The 19,712-nt window shown below is 34.0% G+C and overlaps 1 pseudogene; it reads right to left on the bottom strand.

The window, feature by feature from the left end:
• Positions 1-3,597: 3,597 nt before the first annotated feature.
• Positions 3,598-3,746, bottom strand: LOC123393495 (annotated as a pseudogene).
• Positions 3,747-19,712: the final 15,966 nt, after the last annotated feature.

Below are 19,712 nucleotides of genomic sequence, written 5' to 3'. Positions count from 1 at the left end.
TTTTATGATTTTATAGCTAGAATTTATCAAATCAGACTAATTACCTTGGGAATAGTTCTTCATTTCTTCCTCACTAAAATCATCAAAAAGAATGAATGATTGGTACTGCTTCTCCCATCCTCATTTATGCAGGACCTGTACATTATTTTCACTTCCATGTTTCCAGATGAAATTATTTGGGCAAATAGAGTAATGTGTCCCTGTGTAGGCCTACTTGAATTGATCTCAAACCTTAATATAAAAATGTGGCTATAGAAAAGAGTTAAGATTTAACATGCTATCTCTCAAGTAGTCAAGAACAGAACTCAGGTAGACAAGTTCATGGCTTTTTCAAGAGTATAAAATACCTTACTTTATATATGATCATACATTCAGTAGGGACTTAGCAAACTGAATGAATGTGGCCCACCAAATGTTTCAAATAACTCACTAATCCTATATTTGTAAACATCATCTTCTCTCCTACAACTTCTTTCTTCAGTATTCGTTGACTACGAGAATGACATTATGACGAAAACATAGTGTCATTCTTGACATCCTTATCCTTTGCTACATACCACAGAAAATTAAGAATAAATTATTGGCCCTGGGATCATTCAAACAGAAGGCTCATACTTGGGCAGCCTGTTTGAATTGCTGTAAAGAAAAAATATTTATTATACATGGAGATCTTCTTGGGTTCTACCCAACAAGAAGAAAGTGATTATGATTACCCATGACGATATGTCAAATAGAGAATGAAATGTTTTTTTTTTTAAGATTTTATTTGTTTATTTGACAGAGAGAGATCACAAGTAGGCAGAGAGGCAGGCAGAGAGAGAGGAGGAAGCAGGCTCCCTGCTGAGCAGAGAGCCTGATGCAGGACTAGATCCCAGGACCCTGAGATCATGACCTGAGCCGAAGGCAGCGGCTTAACCCACTGAGCCACCCAGGCGCCCCTGAAATGTTTTAATTCATAAAATAGTTGGTTACTTGCCTCAAAGATTTCTATAGTTATACATCACTATTTTTGCATGTATATGTAGGTGCTTATGTATGCAAATACCTCCCTAATCAAAATTGGAAAAAAATGGCTGCAATCATTTAAAAGTTACTGGAGAATAAAAGTTACTGGAGAAAAGTTACTGGAGGGAATAATGGAATTACAATCAACATATGTGATCTAAATGCGCAGGTATCTTTTATGAGAGGAATCTTGCAAAATCCAAACACATTACAATGGCACAATATTTAGTCCTATAAAATTTCTTCACATAATTTTTTTATATAAAATTTTAAAATTCTCAGTGATTTTAGTATACATTTTTTTAAATTTTCTGATGCTGTTAGTCAGCCTTAGAAGAAAAATATATTACAATAATTCCATTTGTTCACAAACTATTAGAAACATTTGAGTTTAATTGAGGTTATTTGTAACAAAAGTTAATAATGCCAGTGTTTATAAAAAGAAACAAATAAACAAAGCATAAAGAGAAGTTTTAAATAAATGCTTAAAAGTATCTGAATACATTGTTTCATGGCTTTGATCTAGAAATTGTCTAATATTTTATTTAAGTATTTTTTAATTTTATTAACATCTAATGTATTTTTTGTTTTGGGGGTAACAGGTATATGAATATACATAATTCACAGCACTCACCATAGCACATACCCTTCCCATTATCCATAACCCAGCCACCCAATCTCTCCTGCAACCACCCCCAACAACTGTCAGTTTGTTTCCTGAGATTAGGAGTCTCTTACAGTTTGTCTCCCTCTCTGGTCACATCTTGTCTCATTTTTTCACTCCCTTCCCCCCACAACCTCCTACCCTGCCTCTCAAATTCCTTGTATCAGAGAGATCATCTGATAATTGTCTTTCTCTGATTGACTTATTTCACTTAGCATAATAGCCTCTAGTTCCAGCCACATCATTGCAAATGGCAAGATTTCATTTTTAATGGCTGCAAAGTATTCCATTGTAAGATATGCAACATCTTCTTTAGCCATTCATCTATTGATGGACATGTAGGTTCTTTCCACAGTTTGGCTTTTGTGGACATTGCTGCTATAAACATTCGGGGGCACATGCCCCTTCAGATCACTACATCTGTATCTTTAGAGTAAATACAGAGTAAATATGCAGTAGTGCGATTCCTGGGTTGTACAGCAGCTCTATTTTCAACTTTTTGAGGAACCTCCATGCTGTTTTCCAGAGTGGCTGCACCACCTTGCATTTCCACCAACAGTGTAGGAGGGTCCCCTTTCTGCAACCTTGCCAATATCTGTTGTTCTTTTTTTCTATATATTTTCTGTAGCTTCCTTTTTCTCCTTTTTTCTCTCCTATTCTATGCTCTACCCCCACCCCCCTTTTTTTTTCTTCTTTCCTTTTCTTTTTTCCAGAAAATTGGTGCTGGAATGATTATGATACAGGAAATCTCCTGGGCCTATCACCTTTAACATGCAAAGGGACAAAAGAGAAAAGGAAAAATTTTAATTTCAAACAACCATGCATACTGAACACATTTTTGGTATGAAATCTCAGGCTGGGAAAACAGAAATCTTTGTTATACAACATACGATGAGTTTATTATACTATTTCTGATGTGCCTAAATCCATCAGGATGACAATGATATACCCCCAGTTTTAAAGTGTGCAGGAAAAAGCTATATCACTAGGAGTGCTGATTTGTTATGCTTTGGCAAGTGAAGATCTTCACTGTCCCTTATCATACCTCATCTTGGCCAGTTCCATAATTTGGAGACTTCCATTTGCTACACTCCATATTAAGCAGGACCCTTTGGATGAAAGAGACAACTCTAACTTAGAGATATAATTTATTGGCAGGATATTATGTAGTCTCATATAATTGCTGATGATACAAGGGTGTAGCTGAGAGATTTAGAGGACATTGGGACCTCTCTCTTTTTTTTATTCCTTCTTTTCTTCTGGATTATCTATTTTTTTTTTCATACCGTAGACTAGATTCCTCCAAAGAGGATAGACCAATGCCGTCAACAATATGGACATATTTTGGGGTTGTCTACTTGAGAGGGCCTGAATACTGCTTTGGATAGTTCCAGTTCAAACATTCTATTTTCTATTATATTTTTTATTTCTATTTTCTATCTTGATTCAGGTGACCATCACATGGCCAATCACTTGTAGTACACAGAAAAGACTCTCATAATTCCCTCTCTATGCCTCAGGGCCATTGCAGAGAAAGAGAAATTTCTGGGAGCAGGTACTACTCTATTGAGACTCTACTGTGTTCCTTGCCCTTGGTTTCTTAATTATGATTCCATTCTTAGTTAACTGGGCTGTTTATTTAACAACTTTTTCAAGATGATTATATGTTAGTGTATTTTGTAAATTTTTGAACATTTTCAAATGTACTCTGCACAAAAAGTTTTGCTTGCTACTCTGAAAGTTCTAGCAAGTTTATACTATAGGAATTTGTGCATATTTTCACACAAGATTTAACTGAGCTTTTTCTTCAATCCCACCTTTTCTTGCAGAAATTGTGGTTTCCTACATGGTAATGGTATATTTTCCACTTTTTAGAGCCAATATAAGAATTTTCTTTGAAAATAATTTTTTTCCTTTTTTTTTTTAAACATGAGAGAGCATGTATGCAGTCCCTTGCTACCACAAATTATGCAATTGGGTTTCCCACATTTGGGGAAATTGAAGGGGTCAGCATACCCACAGTGCAATTGACAACCAAATCTTATATTTCTGAGTCCATTCAGTAGAAATTGCATATCGATGGGGTGATAAATACAAGTATGGGTGTCTGGCTGGCTCAGATGGTTAAGCATCTGCCTTTGGCTCATGATCCTGGGGTCCTGGGATCAAGCTCTGCTTTGGGCTTCCTGCTCAGGGAGCCTGCTTCTTCCTTTCCTCCCTGCTCCTGAGCTCTCTCTCACTATCTCTGTCTCTCTTTCTCTTTCAAATAAATAAATAAAATCTTTATAAGGATATATACATATGTGTGTGTGTGTGTGTGTGTGTGTGTGTGTGTGTGTGTTTAAATCATCCTCTACTTTGTTACAAATAGAATGCGGTAATGGGATTCCAGTATTTTTGCCTAAGTTTTTTATTGAATTTTTTTTTACTCATTTACATTTATACTAAAATGCTTATCTTTGGTCTTACTAATATCATTTTGATATATAATTTCTGACTTTTGTTTTCCCCCTCTATTTCCTCTTTATCTTCAACATTTTAATACTTAAATTCTGAGTACTTGAATTCTCTTTATACTATTAAATTTGATTCTGTTTCAGACAGTTATCTGGGAGCTATTCATTCTTTTTTCTCTGGTGTATATTTTTTAAGTTAAAAATATGTGTGCATGTGCATATATGTGTTATTCAAGTAATGACTAACAACAACCAAAAAAAACCAGAACCTAGCATAATCAGGAGCTATAAGTCACTTTCAGTCACAGTTACCAGTCAAAGTTCTTTGTGTAAAACTGCTAGAAGCATAATCCAAACAAGCCTGACTAGAATAGCCAAAGCAATCTTGAAAAAGAAAAACAAAGCAGGAGACATCACAATTCCAGATTCCAAGCTATCCTATAAAGCTGTAGTCATCAAGACAGTATGGTACGGGCACAAAAACGAGCACATAGATCAATGGAACAGAATAGAAAGGCCAGACATAGACTTACAACTACATGGTCAACTAATTTTTGTCAAAGCAGTAAAGACTATCCAGTGGAAAAAAGTCTCTTCAACAAATGGTGTTGGAAAAACTGGACAGCAACATGCAGAGGAATAAAACTGGACCACTTTCTTATATCATACACACAAATAAATTCAAAATGGATGAAAGGCCTAAATTGGGACAGGAATCCATCAGAATCCTAAAGGAGAACACAGACAGCAACCTCTTTGACCTTGGCCACAGGAACATCTTGCTACAGGAACCTCTTGCTGGACACGTCTCTGGAGGCAAGGGAAACAAAAGCAAAAATGAACTATTGTGACTTCATCAAAATAAAAATCTTATGCACAGCACAGAAAACAATCAACAAATCTAAAATACAACCCCCAGAATGGGAAAATATATTTGTCAATGGCATACCTGATAAAGGGTTATTTTTCAAAATCTATAAAGAACTTACCAAACTCCACACCCCCAAAAAACAAATAATCCAATTAAGAAATGAGCAGAAGCTATAAATAGATAAGTTTCCAAAGAGGACATAGAGATGTCTAACAGACAAGGGAAAAGATGCTCAGCATCACTCAGCATCAGAGAAATCCAAATCAAAACCATGATGAGATGCCACCTCACTCCTGTCAGAACGGCTAAAATTAACAACACAGGAACAACAGATGTTGGCAAGGATGTGAAGAAAAGGGAACCCTCTTACACTGTTAGTGGGAATGTAAATGTATACAACCAATCTGGAAAAAGGTATGGAGCTTCCTGAAAAAATAAGAAATAGAACTACCCTATAACCTAGCATTGCACTAGGTATTTACCAAAGGATACAAAAATACTGATTCAAAATGTCACATGCACCCTGATGTTTATAGCAACACTATCAATAATAACCAAACCAATTATGGAAGCAGCCCAAGTGTCCATCAACTGATGAGTGGATAAAGAAGAGGTGGTGTGTATGTATGTATATATATATATAATCACCTCTTCTTTTAATATTCCATTATATATATTTTTTAATATATTTTATATATATTATATATATTTATATATATATTTTAATATTCAAAGACAAGTACCATATAATTTCACTCATATGTGGAATTTAAGAAACAAAAGAGATGAATGTAGAGAAATGGAAAAAAAGGAAGAGAAGGAAGCATACCATAAGACTCTTAAATATAGAGAACAAACTGAGGGTTGTTGGAGGGAGGTGGGTGGGGGATGGGCTAAATGGGTGATAGGCATTAAGGAGGGAACTTGTGTTGAGCACTGGGTGTTTTAAGTAAATGACAAATCACTAAATTCTACTTCTGAAATCAATATTACACTATATGTTAACTAGAATTAAAGTAAAAATTTGGGGAAAAGAAAGAAAACAAACCTGGCCAAGAAAAACAAAAACCAAAACCGCCATCACCACCAACAGCAACACCAAAACCCCTTAATTTCTTCACATTACTAAACTTTGTGAAAGATTGCCAAAAAGTAGGTTAAAATAATTGTAACCAGGGACCAAACATTGTGAGAATCCTTTTTTTGTTTGTTTGTTTGTTTCTTCTCCATTTAAAACCCTGGCTTATTTTGTTCGTGCTAGCTATTCTTGTATGTTTGCAATTGAGATTTTTTAGTAGCTGTGATTCTAATCCTTATGGTGTCCTGCCTATTAAAAAAGAATCTTATCCATCAGATTTAGAAAAAAAATATATTAAGGAATTATTTTGTTTGGCCCAGACTAGGTCATGCACCATCCTAGTGACTTAAGTTTTCTAAAATTGCAAGGCTACACCATAAATCACAGAAGAAAATTTACACAAAACAAGAGGAGGATTACTCCATATAGAAAGATGATAAATGCCCACCAGCTTTCCCACAATTACATAGCTGATAGCCATAGAATATGATTTGGACATGGTAATTATGACTATAAATTCTATAATCTTTCAAAAACCAATTGGCCACCCTCAAAATTCTGAACTTTTCATATGCATTTTGCTGCATGAATAACTTATATGCTCATTTTCCACTACATCTAGATCTTAAACTGCTTGAGGGCCAGATATATGCTTAATTTTTCTTAAAACTCTCCTAGCATATTAGAAAATAATTTGTGCTGAGAGTCAGAGCACATATTTGGAATTGGCTTGTAGTCCAATTGAAAAATATTTCTTCAGTGTATCTAGCAATTTTCCTATTTGTCATATGCAAATGCAAAAATCTTAAGTACAGTAAGAGTAAAAATAACAGAATAGAAAGAAAGATAAAATACAAGACTGGACAAATGGTTCTAAGAAGCAGTAATTTGAGCCACTGATATTCATCACTGTATAAAAAGTGTGGAGAACTTTGGGGGCTCCTGGGTGGCTCAGTGGGTTAAAGCCTCTGCCTTCAGTGTGAGTCATGATCTCAGGTTCGGAGATCGAGCTCCACATCAGGCTCTCTGCTTGGTGGGGAGCCTGCTTCCCCCTCTCTCTCAGCCTCTCTGCCTACTAGTGATCTCTGTCTGTCAAATAAATAAATAAATAAAATTTTAAAAAAATAGCATGGAGAGCTCTGGGAAGTAATTGAGCTGAGAGTGCTGTTATTAATAAGTGCATCTATAAAAATTAGGGTAAGAAAACCATCATGACAGTTATATTGTACTTTTTCACAGCAATGACTTAGCTTTCTAGTCATTACTATAGGTTTTAATTTGTAAGTTTATTTTAGAATCAGGTGTACAATTAGTGTAAATGACTGATTCTTTTAACTAAGTGGTTTTGTGTGCTGGCCAAATTATTGCAAGTCTCAATTCTATTGTTGTTTTTGTTTGTTTGTTTTTTTTAATCTATAGACTCTGGATTTACCCTGAATAATTATTTGGGCACAAAATACATATAGAAGAAAAATTTGCCAATTTTTAAAAATATTTTCTTGAAATCTCTAAGATGCCTATTCAATTATCTATTTTTTAAAAACAATTTAACTTACCTTTGATGATACGCTTTAACACAGAGTAGGACAAATTCATTTTTTTCTTATTAATGCAGACTCAAATTACATTTATGAAATCTTAGAAATAAAAGACACTGCAAGAACCATACCATAAAGTGGGGGAAATTTTCCTATTCAAATATTTTGGTATGGAATGATTGTACCAAAGAAATATCTGTTTCAGTTCCCAAATATAGACATAAATCCCACCAAATAATTTTTCTAGGCATATCCTCTCAGTTTGCATCAGTCTCCAAAGCAATGACATCAATTATTTGTGACTGCTTTTATTTCGGATGTAGCCACACCTCCATATAGGATTGACCGGATTGGTGATGGTTGTTAAACACTTTTTGAAGACATAATGACATTGCCTGTGAAGATTTACTTTGGGCAAGGCTTTGAACTCAGCACCAGTACTGGAAGCTTTTCATAGTATACACGAGGGGGAGATTTCTTGTTATGCCAACTGCAATCTTTACCACAGCTGTGACACAAAATCTGGAAGTTTGTGTTGGAAAGGCAGCAATAGCCACAGATGTTGGGAAATGATACCAAGCATTTTTCAGTCACCTTATGGAGATGACAACACACACACACACACATACACACACACATTCAAATTGGCTTACAAAAGAGTCCAAGTTTCTTCAAATGATCCTTGTCCCATGGGGGTTGGTTACTTAAGAATTAGAAGAATCTTTATCATTACTGGACTCCTTCCTGTCTTTGCAAGGACTGATAATTTGGAAAATCCAAATTGCTTGCTTTGTATCTTCCAAGTCTACAGCTGAGGTTGGGCAGGCTTTCAAGATGAGCTACTTGAACAAATAGAACTGCAGGCACAGATCCAACATTTCCCAGGGTGCACTGCAGTCTATTTAACAGACCCAGCTCCTTAGCATACAGAGAATGGCAGGGCATCTTATTTACCTTCACTTCGGATTGTGTGTTTAATGCACCCAGAATAGACAAAAGACAATATGACTGCTAGGATCTGATTCACATTAATTTGTAGCAGATGGGAGAACCCGTGTTTTTCCAAGATGTTTGTGGTAAAGCAACCCTTACTGCAGAAGAAAAAAGAAATATGGCATTCAGCTGTTTGCTATATTGGATGTTTATATTAATATATTTTAGAAGCAATTATTTTATTAAGTGATTTTAATATAGTGGGTGTATGGGATTAGCATGGTGTTATGTTAGGCTGGCCTAAATTAAAACTGTACAAAACTAGCAAAAATGTGATGTAATTGGCAAAATGTCTTTTCTCCCCTTTGAGTGAGGTTTTGAAACCTACCACATTTTCAGAGAATTTGTATTGACTCCAAATGGCCTCGGAAATATACATTTTAGAAATGTTCATGTTGAAATGTTAGTGCTTATGAAACTGGAGCATCTTCCTCAAGGGCCCCTCTGATGTTTTTCTATTTTTTTAAACTCAGCTTTCTGTCATGTTATTTGCTTGGCTCAAGAATTTGTGGGACATCTGGTTGGTATTGCCCTAATTACACATAAACTGTAGATGTATGAGTTAGTAGCATTTTCTACTAAACCTGACTACATAGGCATAACATTAAGTCAGCATGCAAAAAAATATCCTAATTCTCCACTGTATTCACCAAACACATATGAAGCTTTTAGTGGAAAATATGTTATACCCATTAAGTATTTTTCAGCAACACTGACACTGAATTTATTTAGCTAGCCCTACAATGTATAGAGGGAATTTTAATATAAATTAGTTATTTCTAAGAGTCATCTCTTAGGTATTTGTTCATAAGCATTCATATCATGACCATGTTATTAAAGCTTCCTTACCTGATAATTTTCACTCCATTTTTTGAGTAAGGCTAAAAGAGATTTGCATATTCTTTATATTAGACCAAAAGGCATTATTCAAACATTGTATAAATTTCAAGGTGGCCCATTTGTTTTCAGAATTCACAGATTTTCCTTAATTAAAAAATAAACAACAAAACTTCATTTGTGTAAAGTGTAATTTAGTCCCTTTTAAAATAAAAAGGCTTTTATACATATTATCTAACAAATTATTTCTTAGAAAATTGGGCACTTTCCTCATGAATGAATTAATACCAATTTACAAGTAATACTAAGTTTGCAAAAACCTAGAGGAATCATGAGTAATTTATACCTCTAACAACTCATTTATCCTCAGAAAACCTTGATGCTTTTGAATATTCTGTCTTCCATTCCTTCATAAACATACACAGGTACAACTCAACATAGATTCAGTGTTCAATGACTTGATATTCCTGAAAGGTGCTGGTTCCCCTCATTTTCTTGAACTTTAAATGGTGGGGTGTTCCAGAACTTAGTCTCTTGACCACCTCTCTATGTATCCACTCCCTTTGGAATCTTATAAATTCTTTTTAAACCATATGACCCTGTTAATTAATCTCTTATTCTTGAAACATGTTGTCCAGGTTTCAGCAACATCTACTCACTTGATAGGATCCTCTCTTATTTCTATTTGCCCCTTCTCAGTTTACTTTCCAGATTTCTCTTCTTTGACTCTTCCATAAGGAATTGTCCTCAATTTCTTGCCATTTTTGTCCTTTTCTTAGAAATCTTCTCCATTATTAAGGCTTTGGTTCCCCTCTGTATACTGAAGATTCTCAATTCCATTACCGGTAGGTCATTATCTTTAGCATACACAATTGAAACGGTTATCTGATTGATCCAAATTCACTTTTGTTCTGATGTAAGCAAGTCAGCTCCTATGATAAAAGTTATTTTTCAAAAATAAATTCTGAGCATGTTAGCTCATGCTTCAAATCCTTAAATGGGTTCTCATTGATCTTAGATAAAAATCTAAATTCCCTAACTAGCCCCTGGGAACTTCATTATCTTAATCCCCTAATTCAATCCCTCCTGAAACATATAATATGTTGATTTCTTTCAGTTTCTTGAATAGTGAATACACTTTATGGCCTCTGGACATTTGTATATACTGTACCTTTTTTATGGCAACACATAATTTCTCCTCTTCTCTTGGGTAAGTACAGAACATTTCTTAGATTTCACTTAAATGTCAATTTAAGAGCAAGATTTCCCTGACCCAGCCCTTTACCTAGACCATATCACATTTTATATTTATTATTTAAGTGTCTACATTTCCTCCCTCAATAGTCCTTGAAATTGAGAATTATATTATCAGAACCTACCATGACTTTATCATACAATACATATTCAATTAATATTTCCCAGGAAACAAAGGCAAAAGAAATTGCCTCTATACACTAGGAATTCAGCTTGGTGGGAGAGCAAGATAAGAAAGCAAAAAGAGTATAGAGAAGGAATAAAATTCTTGAGAACAAGACCAGAAAGCTTGTTTCAAGTCTCAGTAGAGAACTAGATTTTGACATAGGATTCTATCTCAGGGCCGTATGGTCTCAATGAAGTATGTGGTAAGTGAGAGGAATACAAGAGATTTAAAGAAATTGGGAAAGAAGAAAAAAATATAATTAATAATTATCACCATAATGAAAAAAGGCTTTTCTAGAGAAATATAACTGGACTTGTGGATTTCTGGGCTATGCTGAGGGCCCATCTGAGCCTACTGATCATAAATCAAAACCTTTAGACTTGAGTGTGTGATTTTTCTCCAGTCATAATCAGCTGTTTGGGTGTAGGTGATGAAAATGTGGGTAACTGAATTAGTACAGAATGAATTTTGAAAATACAGTGCAATAAATCCTTTGCCTAGAGGCAAAAGAAGGACAAACAATTCAGATCATCAGGATCAAAGATTTCCAAATCTCCTTTGGGGTATTTCTTAGTAAAGAAGGGTTCGAAGAAAAAGTAAAGTGGGACATTTCAGGCAAAGGAATACACATATGCCCACATCCAGCCATGTGAAAGAGCATGGCATGTTCAAGGATCTGTAAGGAAGAAAATTATGATGCCTAGAACACAGAGCATAAAATTGTGGAAAGATTAGAATGCAGTGGTCAGATCCTAAAAGACCTTTAAGAATGTGTTGAGGAGGGCGCCTGGCTGGCTCAGTGGGTTAAGCCGCTGCCTTCAGCTCAGGTCATGATCTCAGGGTCCTGGAATCGAGTCCCACATCGGGCTCTCTGCTCGGCAGGGAGCCTGCTTCCTCCTCTCTCTCTGCCTGCCTCTCTTCCTGCCTCTCTGCCTACTTGTGATCTCTCTCTGTCAAATAAATAAATAAATCTTTTAAAAAAAAAAAAAAAAAAAAAAAAAAAAAAGAATGTGTTGAGGAGATTGGATTTATCCTGAAGATACAAGGTGCTATTAAAGGATTTTAAATAGAAGAATGACAGAAATCCTCTGGCAGTGTGTGTAAAATGAATTTAAACGTAGGAGGCAGTAAAATTGTGCAATTGAAATTATGCAATTAGGAGAAAATGAGGGAGGGACTACATAAGGTGGTGATAACTAGATGATGAAGAAGAAGATGATGGTATTGATGAATGATAATGAAAATCAATCAGGCTATTCTATAAGATTTTCAGAGACATTAAATAATTTTATACAACCTGTAAGTCTTTAGTGGTAAACGTAAAACTAACACTAGACCTTGTTCCAAAACCAGTTCTCTTCATACTATTAATGGGAAGCTTCCCAAAGTTGGAGAGTATAACTTGTTCATCCCTTTTTTGGTCAATTTTTATTAATGGATTTTATTTTTTATAGCAGTTTTAGGTTCTTGGCAAAATTGAGCAAAAAGTACAAAGATTTCCTGTATACTCCCTACTCCTACTCATGCATAGCCTTGTTCATTATCAATATCCCTCACCAGAGTGGTACATTTGTTTGGTGAAGCTACAGTGATACATCATTATCACCCAAAGTCCTTAGATTACCTTAGTGTACATTCCTATGGGTTTGGGCAAATGTATCCACCATTTTATACTTGTTATGCTATACTCTGTATCCTTATTATACAGAGTAGTTTCACCACTTTAAAAATCCTGGGTTCAATCAATTCATCCCTCCCTCCAACCTTCCAACTCCTAGGAACCACTGACATCTTTCCTCTTTCCATAGATTTGTCTTTTCTAGAATGTCATATTGTTGGAATCATAGTATTTAGTGTGTTCCTATTGGTTTCTTTCACTTAGAAATGTGCATTTCAGGTTTCTCCATGTCTTTTCATTGCTTGATAGCTCATTTCCTTTTAGTGCTGAATAGTATTCCATGGTCTAGCTGTATCAGATTATTTATCCATTCATCTGCTGAAGAACGTCTTGGTTGCTTTCAAATTTTGGTAATTCTGAATAAAGCTGCTGTTTACACCTGCATACAGGTTTTTATGTAATCATGAATGAGAGCTCCTTTTGTTCCACATCTTCACCAGCATTTAGTGTTGTCAGTATTTTGGATTTTGGTTGTTCTACCGGAAATGCAGTGGTGGTGTGTTGGTTTAATTTGCATTCCCTAATTACATAAGGTGTAGAGTGTCTTTTCATGTGACTATTGACTATCTTTATATCTTTTTCCATGTGTTCCATATTTAGGGTCTCTGGTCCATTTTTAATTTTTTTTTCCTTATTGTTGAATTTTAAGACTACTTTGTTTATTCTGGATAATGATCTTTTATCAGATGTCTCTTTTGCAAATATGTCCTTCCAGACTAAGGCTTGTCTTCTCATTCTGTTGAAATTGTCTTTGCAACCTTGTTCATCTTTTATCCTCAGTGTCTAGCTCAGGTATCAGTTATATGGAAGGAACTGAATGCTAAGCAGTTGAATTATCCCCTGTTGTTCTGAAAAGAAGTCATAGAAATGGTTCATGTATCTTTTAGCAACTATTCTTTTACTAAAGAAATAAAGACAAAATCAGAAATTTGGGTTCTTCACATAGAAATAATGGAAAATAATTTCAGGACTATTTTATTTGACTTAAAAATAACCAAAGTGGTTATAATTTTATTTTATTTGACTTAAAAATAACCCAAAGTGGGGTGCTTGCATGGTTCTATCAGTTAAGTGTCAGACTCTTGGTTTAAGGTCACGCCTCGATCTCAGGGTTGTGAGATCAACCCCCACACCGGGCTCTGGACTCAACAGATAATCTGTTTGAAGGTTCTCTCCCTCTACCCCTCCCTCCAACTCGTGCATGTGTGCTCGCTCTCTCTTTCTGAAATAAATTAATAAATCTTTAAAATAATATCCCGTCTACTTCATTATTCCATCATATTTTGTCTACTTTTCCTTTTAAAACCATCTTATCACCCACCCTTCCCAAACTAAATCATTTTGAACAAAACAGCTGTTTGTTGCTGTTCTAATATGAAAATTTTTTAGCTCTCCTTTTTATTTTATCATGAATGCAATATTCATCATCAGTCTGAAAACAGAGTACTCTTAGTAGTAGAGCCTGTAATCTCTTGTACCTTAGGTGATAAGAAATATAACACACAGTACACGTGTTATGCTGTGTGAGATAGCAAGCAGAATAGGGCTATTTATTGTAAAGTGCCCACACTTTCAATTTGTAACCTAGTTAAAATCCAAAAGTTTAGATATGTGAGAATATTAGTTGTTCTATCCCAGTTTTCTTAGCACTTAAAAGTATTCAAAAATAAAATGTAATAAAATTGAGAATAAAGATAGGAAAGCATCTGAATGGCTGTGCCTTTACAGATGTTACAACTGACTTTCAAGGGACTTAATGTCTATATACCTTGAGACACAAGACCACTTGAACAGGCATCATATACATCACAGAAGCTATGGTTTTAAAGCCCACCGCCCAGTGGTGCTATGATTGAAAGGTTTGTGTCCTCTCCCAAAATTTATAAGTTAAAATTCTAATTCCAAAAGTGATACTATTAGTAGGAGTGGTCTTTGGGAGTGATTAGGCCACAGGGATGGTGCCTTCATGAATGTGATTGTGTTCTTATAAAGAGTTTCCACAGAGACCCCTTGCTCTTTCTATCATGGGAAGATACAAAAAAGTCTGCCACCTAGAAGAGTGCCTTCAGCCAACCATGTTGGCACCTAGCTCTTGGACTTCTAGCCTCGAGATCAATGAGAAACAAATTTGTTGTTTATAAGCTACTCAGTCTGTGGTATTTTGTTATAGCAGCCTGAACCAAAAAAGACAAATGGGTATTGTTACATATTCTAATAATTTCACTTTTTGGTCAGAATTTAAACTGCTATTTTACTCTCTCGTGTTTTTGTTGAGAAAAACCATTGGTAGGCTAAGTGAATTCCCAAATTTAAGTAGGTAGGCCTATAACATGTAATACATGGTGACAATGTTAATAATGGCTGTTATTAACAGTGCTTAATATGTGCTAAGCACCGATTTATCGAACTTTTTAAAAAAGACTTATTTATTTATTTATTTATTTATTATTTATTTTAGAGAGAAAGAGTATGTGGGGGGTTGGGGGATCGGGGGGAGAGAGAGAGAGAGAATCTCAGGCAGACTCCCCGCTAAGCCCAGAGCCCAGCTTGTGACCCTGAGATCATGGCCTAAACCAAAATCCAGAGCCAGATGTTTAAGTGACTGAGCCACTGAGAAGTACCTGATTTATCCAACTTTAAATAAATTAACTCATTTAATCTTTGAAGTCTGTAAAACAAGTAATATCTATTTTATTTATCAAGGGCAAGCAAGGCTGGACATTAATTAAGTTGATTAGTTAAAACCGAAGTTCTTAAAAACTTTGCTCTACTTCCTGTGGTGTAAAACTTGGATTCTTTACCATCAGTGGCCTATTAGATAAGGTTAGGTGTCATTACAATACATCTGCTAAGTTGTTTTACCATCCTGCATTGCAACTTAGACAAGTATGTAAGTATCAAGAGAGTGTACTTCTTAAAAGCATTCAGCTATTTATTCATTCATTCAAAGAATATATATTGAATACTTATTTTCCAGGTATTATTCTATTCTAAGTGCTGGGCAGAACATATAAAATGTGTGTATCTCCACTGAATGAACTAAGAACAATTTTCTAGCAAAAGTATGATTATTATCCTTGTGGAATATAAAATTAAAAAAACTACATGTGAACAGAGGGAAAACTTTAATTAAGAATGTTTAGATGTTCTGCAATTTTCCTGTTAGCATTTGCCACTCATTCATTTATTTATACTTAACTGCTATTTCCACTAACAATCAAACACTAATATATGCACAAAAAATAACTGAGAAATTTTAATACCTTTTCATCCTAGTTGAAGTAAGATTTCTATTATTCAATTTGCATTCAATTCAAGGACTATCAGTGTTCTCTTATAGCATAATTTCATAATTACTAACTTAGTAGCATTCTAGTCTAAAAGAGGAATTTGTATTTATACTTTGGATATATTTAAAGATTTTTGATAATAAAAGAAAGAAGTTTATAACTACCATATTAAGAATCTTTGCTATGGGGTGCCTGGGTGGCTCAGTCAGTTGAGCATCTGATTCTTGATTCTTACTCAGGTTATGATCTTGGGGCTGCAAGATCAAACCCCACATCAGACTCTGCTCTTTCAGAGTCTGCTTGAGATTCTCTCTCTTCCTCTCCCTCTGCCCCTTCTCCACTCATGCACTCTCTCTCTAATTAAATAAATAAATACAATCTTAAAAAAAAGAAGATTCTTTGCTGTGTAGCAAACATTCTAATTTGCATTTCAAATGATTGTATCATTTATTAGCCATAAAAAGTATGAAATAAATATTAATTTGCCCTCTAAATGCTGAAAATTTCCACCCCCATATTTTAGCTTTATTTTAGATGAGAAAACATAAACTAAAGAGGCTCAGAATTTGCTTAAGATCGCACATAATCTTGAGCAATAAGTAACAAAGTCAGGATTTGAGTACAAGCATTTTTGCTTCCAATTCTAAATACCTCCAATAACATGAAATGATTTTCCTCTATGATCTGTTATTCAGGCAAAGAAAGTATATAAAGCATGCTTTATATAATATCTTTCTGAACATATAATTTGGGAAATCAGTTCTATTCAAGTTGACTAATTGCCATCATTTGACCAGAGGAAGAAAACAAATGCTACATATGGAGGTTTATGAAGAGGAATATAAAAGAAGTCATTTGATATCTGTCCATTCAAATATCTCACTTTTTGGCACCTGGGTGGCTCAGATGGTTAACCGTCTGCCTTCGGCTCAGGTCATGATCCCACGGTCCTGAGACTGAGTCCTGCATCAGAGTCCCTGCTCACTGGGGAGCCTGCTTCTCCCTCTGCCTCTCTCCCTTTGTCGTGAATAAATATATAAAATCTTTTAAAAAAACAAATACCTCACTTTTGAGCAACAAAACATGTCATAAATAATATTTTAAATGTCACACATTTTTTATTTTTTGTGCACAGTATTTACATGGAAAACAAGATTCTTAGGGATACATAAAGTTAAACAAACAATATTGGTGAAAGAAGGGGGAGAATTACCATGACAAGACCACTAATAAACCTGTGAAGCATTCTATGAGACCAGACATTTTTTTCATCTTTCTGAAATATTATCTATAATGTATATGTGCAAGTCTTCAGATTGCTAATATCACTCTACCTTTGCATTCTATTTAAGAAACATGAGACTGAAATGGAATTCTGTAGGAGATTAATAGAAAAAAAAGATAATGAAAATGTGACTTCCATACAAAAGTCATCTGATCTGGAAAGAAACAGAGATTGGCTTTGTAGAGCGGCAGAATTGTACTTTTGAAAGATATTTTTTCAACTTAAAAGTAATTATATATGAAAGAGGTAAGGAAGTATTTTTATGAAAAGAATGCATAATATATAAGTCATTTTGAATGAGATTTTTCTTATAGAACAATCCACAACATAGCTAAGAGGAATATAAAAGGACAATAATATTTATTAATCTGAATATAAAGAAAACTTTAGTTATAAATAAAATTGAAGTAAATCTTTAATATGGAATTAAGTCATCAATAGCAGTACACCCTGACAGGTTTTAGACCACATAAATTAAACAGTACAATATAGAGTTTATAAATTTAAACAAGCCAAACTGAGGAAAGCAAGACCAAAACTGTCATAACAGGAAATGTAATCAATTAAATGACTCATTAGAAAATAAAAATAGCATTGAAAAATTAGACATTCACTAGGTTCACTAGGTTCTCAAAAACATAAAAAATTATACTGACTTCTATGGTATTTATAAAGTCAAAATATTTTTCAAACTCTCACCTATATTAGTTATATTTTGAAAAACAAGAAGTACATACACAAAAGGAGAACCCAAATATCTACCTTATTTTCCATTACTCTGAAACTACAAAGGCAAATCAGTTCACTCATACAGCCAACTACACAAGTACCTAAATAATTTATGATTGTGGAAATACCTGCATAATTTTAAATGTGCAGCACCCAATTTCCTGCTCTCAAAAATAATTTTTCAAATGTTAAAACTTTTTAAAATTGTCTTATTCAGATATTTCTTCTGTTTTACAGAGAAGACGCATGAAAAAAAATCTCAGATTTCAAAGTAAATTCTTATTAGTGCTATTTGTGGTTTCCAAAATACTTTTATTGGTTTTGAAGTAGAAAGAATAAATGTATTTCTACACCAAGATATATCTCTAAATTGTTCTAGGTATATTTTAGGTCAGCTTAATGTCTGGACAAAACATGGAATTTTAATCTTCATTAATTTACACATAATTATACATAAACTATAAAATTTTATTCTTTTCCCACTGACAAATCAGTTACAATCGTGAAGTAGCCAAATAACCAGTAAGAAAATCTCTGACCCAATATATATTCCTTAAGGACACTATGATCCTTTAAAACAATCCCTTCCATTAATATCCATATCCATCCATAATAAAAAGACAAATTATGGAATTTACAGCTATGAGTAAACTGAAAGCCAGTTTACCCACTATTACATATCTAGATTTAATATAGTCTTAGTAAATCATTTCTAAACACTATAACATCATTAGCTAGCTATCCTTACCATTTTAAATACCATAAAATGTGAACATTGCTTAAATAGAGATGATAGAAAACTGCCTGACTGTTCAACTACATGGACTTCTAAAAATTAATGTCACTCAGTGTGTTTTAGCCAAATACTAATTCTATAAAACATTAAAAGTATTTAAATAAAACAAAGGTTCTTTGACAAAATAAGTTCGGGAAAAAAACTATGTTAATCAATCTAAAAATTTCTTCATGCAAATCTACATGAATGAGTTAGTTTGTACTTTGTAAATCCTTAATAAAGGGATATACTATGCTGTTTTTCCAAATGTGTTTAACCATAGAATATAGCCAGAACACCTTATGGGCTAATGGTTTTGCAGAATATATTTTGAGAAAATTGAATTTAGTTTTAATAAACTATAGTACATAAAAACAGTAAAAAACCATTAGTTATTACAAGTGACACAAGTTATATAAAAGAAAACTTTATGAGTTAAGCAGATTAAAATATAAAATAATATTTATTTATTTATATTTACCATATAATATATACTTACATGTATTACATACATACATATACATCTGATTGTTATGAAGGTCAATTTAGACTTCATAAAATTGCACTAATTCACTTTAAAAAAAATTACAACCATGCCCTGCAGTCTACATTTAAAGAAAATTTACATTGCATACCCTGATCTTAAAAACCTTCATAAAGTTTGTACTAGATTAAATGTTCAAACAGTAAGCAAAGGATACATGGAAATCTACATTCTCTCCATAAAACTGCTCCTTGGACTATGACTTCTCCAGTTAAATTTTCACTTATTTGCCACAGTATATTAGGGATCATCTTTTTCTTTATCCATTTTGCCTTTGAAAGAAATTCCCGAAAACAAATTCTCTCCAGTTTTTGGAATGATACTGTCTTAAATTATTGGGGAAAGATTTTAATACTGCATGTTTATCATGTTACATTTTATTTGCTCCTGCAAAAAAATTAAATCCAGAAATAATTTGAAATCGCATATCAGAAGGAAGCTATTAACTAAGTCTGATTTCTAAGTTAAGAAAGCATCCTAAAATCATGTAAGACAGAGGTCTTATCATTGAATGTGAGCACTACGCATGCCAAATTTAACTTTCTCTTC

This window comes from Mustela putorius, unplaced genomic scaffold, assembly GCF_011764305.1.
Source record: "Mustela putorius furo isolate JIRA1106 unplaced genomic scaffold, ASM1176430v1.1 tig00000868_pilon_pilon_pilon, whole genome shotgun sequence".
Lineage (NCBI taxonomy): Eukaryota > Metazoa > Chordata > Mammalia > Carnivora > Mustelidae > Mustela > Mustela putorius.
This window is presented reverse-complemented; position numbering and strand designations above follow the sequence as displayed.